Genomic DNA, 4,502 nt, shown 5'->3' with positions numbered 1-4,502 from the left:
GACAAATAGAATAGGTTGGCTTCTGGTGGAATGATGAAGATTTGAAGTTTTCTATTAGCTTTCTTTCAAGTCTAGCATTTATTTATCACAAAGTTCAGAGGGGCAAGCAATTTGTCAAGGACCGGGAAATTACCTAATATCAGGAATAAAATTACAAGTAGGGATTTCTACTCTTCTTTCAATACAGGCTGTCAGTTATTCTTGGCAAAGTAGTTATGTAGTTGTGTACTGCATAACTTTGTTTTGGTCAGTGATGGACAGCAAGTGTTATGGTAACCAGTAGCAGCTTTATCCAACTACATCTCACATTTACAATCTCTTGAGCACGTCATCTTCTCTTGTGCTTGATTTTATTGAATGTTACTTTGTTCATGACTCCTAAGCATACAAAACCAAAGACTAATGTGGCCGGTAAGAAGCCGCATTGATTGACCTGAAAACAAAAGGAAAAATGAAGAGGGACTCTAAAGGTAGAAAATTGGTGATGACTACTATTCACCAGTCAATATGTCTCATTTCACCATAGCTATGCTCTTGAAGAACAAGAAGAAAGTAATGACTGCTTCTTGGCCTTTTGGCTAAGATGAAGTGAAGTGTCTGTTCTTATCAGTTTAATATCTGATACATCTTCTAATCAAGGACAATATATTGAATGGATTTTTGGAGCAGAGGGTTGGAATAAGAGCTTGCTCTGATATGGAAAAAGACAGATGCTAGATTAGGAGCAGTAACTGGAAACCAAACCTCCCCCACCCTATATAATCCTATCTACCTACCCATCAGTCTAATAGCCCTTGCCCAGTATTTATCTACCTTCCTCTGGCACCTGGGGGTGGTAACATAATCCCTCCCCTTCCAACTTCATAAAAGGCTTATAGCTGGGAGGGGCTTTCTCTCTCTCTCTCCCAGAAGATAAGGATGAGACAGGTTGCTGAGGAAACATCCCTGTACTTCCCTCCCCACCCTTTTCCCTTCCTTGTTCACTGTATTCCTGAACGATAACCACGTGTGTGTGTGTGTGTGTGTGTGTTTTCTTCACTTTTTAAATAAACTTTATCATTTTGTGTACCATATTTGTACATATATTTAGAATGATTATGTAAAAGGCAAGGACCTGGAATAGGAATTTAAATCCCATCTTATGTTCAAAAGTTTTATGTTCATTCTATGCGTCTGTCTGGTATTGCAGTATCTTCTGGAATGGTATACACCTCTGGGGGAATAAAAAAGAACAAAGTGACAGAAGCTGACAAAAGATCTGCTTTGTCAAAGACAATAAGACAGACACAAATCTGAGAAGGGTCCATATGCAACCTGGAACAACCTCTAATGACCTTGCCTGAAGACCAAAGGTAGGAAGGTATTCCTCTTAGGACCACGAAAATCACGGCCAAAGCAAAAAAATCTTGGTATTGAAATAAAACACTGGACCGGAATAAAATATTGAATTTGCTATAAGCAGTTTAAATTTTTCGAAAAGCATTATTCACTACATAAGATGAAAATGATCAGTGAGTCTTTGAGTGCTGAATAAAAGCAGTTGAAGAATTCTGGAAATCATAGGTAAGCTGATTATGGAGGAAAATTTTTTGTGGGAACAAATCTTTATTGTGGATGTAACCTGTCTATCATGCAAGCAAATGACTGATTGGACTTTTGTCCATGAGGAGTTCAAATCAATGCCAGGATTCAAGGTTTCTTAAGGATAAGAAAATAGTCTTATTTTGGAGCAATGGTTAAAAAACCCTGTATTCTGGCATAGTGCGAACTCCAGAATTTCTCAGTGTATCAATAAGCATATACTGCCAGTAAGGAACAATGAGAAGTTGAGGATGACCCATCTACTCTTCAAGACACCTTCCAGAATTGTTATACCCTTGTGAAAGGATGAAACATTGTGTGGAGAATAGCATATCTTTCAAAATTTCACTTATTGCTAATAATGTTTCTACAAATTTTCCTTTTATTGATGATCTTCCCAATATCAAGGTGATATTTCTCCCAATCAATGGGCCAAGGAGTTATAACAGCATCCAATATCTACTACTTGTAAGGATATTTTCCCAAGCTATTGCTAGGACTGAGGAACACAAATTCTAGGGTTACAACATCTCTGACTGCATCAAGTAATTTGTTTGGGCTTGGGGTGATATTGAAATTGGAGAAGACCCCCTAGAATTTACACTGAAATGTGGCCCCATAAAGTTCCCTAGAAATGCTACCCGGGGTGCCACATGTGCTACCAGAATTTGGGGTGCCATATGATTTCACCATGGGCTTATTATGAAATCCCCAATATTAATAAGCCCAAGAGGGTTCTTGCCTAATATTCAGAGAAGAATTCTAAATACTGGCACAGATAAGCGAGGAAGCATGGTACACTTTAAGCTTTTATTTAGTGAAAAAGATGCATAGGAGAGTGCGAGCTTTATTTAAGAGAGAGAGGTGAATAGGGGTTCATACTGAGCACCAGGAACCAGCCACGTGGAAGAGCATCTAGGCCTGTATCTGGGCCAGGAAGCCTAGAGCACATGGTCCGAAGGCCATGCACCCTGGAGGCGCGGGGCTACAGCAAGCCCCCTCCTGACAAGAGGCCAGGGAAGAAGAGAGCTGGCCAGTCCATACCGTTTCCTGGCTTTTAACCCACGTCCAAAGGGGAGTGGTTAATTAACCTGATTGGCTGGTGGACACCCAGGTGTGGCCAGGTAGGGGCATGAGGTCACATAGGGGCGTGGCAAAGGCATGGTCTTCCAGTTCACAAATCTAATCAATTTTAGCCTGTATGCCTGCCTGCTTCAATATCACCAAGAAAGGAATAAATGACACCTGGCAAAAGGCACTCAAGTGATTCTTCTTTAAACTAAAAAGGATTTGCTACAGATGAGTTGCAAAAAACCAACAAGGCATGGTTGATATGGCAAATGATTTTAGCCTGGGAGTGGGTGAGGATAACACTGAGCCATGAGCAGAGGTGGTTCCTGAGGAGCTGGCTAGTGAGCAATTGTTGGAACTGGACGAGGAGGGCAAGAAATAAGGAAATTGCAAGGAAACAAGTCTCAAGAAGATACACAGTGAAGTGTTTAACAGAAGTATTTGCATACCTCAGTGTCCTTAAACGGTTTAAAAACACAGACACCACTCTGAAAGGTCTGAATAGAGAGAACTATTCCTGGTATGTTGTCTGCTTACAGGTAAATCTATGACGAGAGACAACAACAACCAAGAAAATCGTCATTGACCTAAGAGGAGAATTTAGATGATCAAATACTTAACATTGTGTTATAATTTCCTACATTTAGCACAGTCACATGCTAAACAGTTTTGTAGCTTAAGAGCAACAGACCATGCCATATGGCCTAGTATCTAGTAGTCTATACTATCTAGCTACATTCTGATGTTTGTGTAATAACAAGCAGTACTAACACCATATTTCTCAGAATCTATCTTCATTGTTAAGCAATGCATAAATGTATATGCCTATATATGTATACATCATCATTCTGCTTCTGTGTCCTATTTCAAATGGCTATATAAATTGTGATGAAGGTAGAAGTGTGTTTTCTTGATTATAATAAGTATTCAATATATGTTTTCAATTTTCAAATATTAGTTCTACCTTAACTACTGAACTGTAACCACGAGTCATGCTTCCAAATATATAAAGGATTAAATGAATATATTATAATTCAATAGACTATATACTATACTATATTAGCAGGAATATTTTAAGTTATTGGACTACATTAGTCAGTAACAAAGCTAGCTTTAGAATTTATGGCTTTAAATAAGTTGTTTCAGTGAATGAATGAAATACAAGATGGTTGAAAAAAATAACTTCTTGATGACTCACATTTATTTTTGAAATCTACAGACATGCTGTGACAGAGAAATAAGCTTTTACAATTCCCTTTAACATCTCTCTAAATTTTAGATAACTGTGTATAAATATTACTCTAATAAACCAAGCAGGAAATAAATGTCCCTCCCATAGCTCACAACCTCTGGACCATAATCAAATTCAATGAGTGAAAGATCTACATCCCACATCAGGTTTTAAGTCATTCAGTTCTCATAAAATGCCTGCAATGTGATTATAAAATGAATTAACCATAATTTTTACTGAGGTGTCAGTTGTATATATTTAATTTTGTATGTTTTTAAGGGCTAATAAATCAGATGAACAGAATTATATGTCAAAAGTCATAACAATTTTTACACTCAGCTGAGGTATGTTTTCTGTTACTTCAATAAATAATAATTTAGCCAAAGTTTCTGCCAGTGAAACACTATAGTTCTGCCAACATCCTAAACACAACAGTAACTAACATTTAAGTCTTTAAATTATTTATACCTCTCAGTAGATGTTCACTATGTATTAGCTAAACATGAATGAGAAAGCATGAAACTGAAATAAAGCTACTTTTAAGTATTCGTAAAAATAGTCTTCTGTAGTTTTTATCTTATTGTGTAATTAAAATGTCGCTTTTCATATGTAAATTCAG

At 37.3% G+C, this 4,502-nt stretch overlaps 1 non-coding gene across 1 annotated transcript; it reads left to right on the top strand.

Annotated features, from left to right (window-relative positions):
• Positions 1-558: 558 nt before the first annotated feature.
• Positions 559-744, top strand: LOC127483105 (U2 spliceosomal RNA). The gene has a single exon (XR_007909068.2). It is a non-coding gene; the product is annotated as a U2 spliceosomal RNA (small nuclear RNA).
• The last annotated feature ends 3,758 nt before the right edge of the window (positions 745-4,502 follow it).

The sequence above is a fragment of the Oryctolagus cuniculus genome, chromosome 4 (assembly GCF_964237555.1).
Source record: "Oryctolagus cuniculus chromosome 4, mOryCun1.1, whole genome shotgun sequence".
Lineage (NCBI taxonomy): Eukaryota > Metazoa > Chordata > Mammalia > Lagomorpha > Leporidae > Oryctolagus > Oryctolagus cuniculus.
Note: the sequence above shows the minus strand (reverse complement) of the source record. Positions and strands in the feature narration are given on the sequence as shown.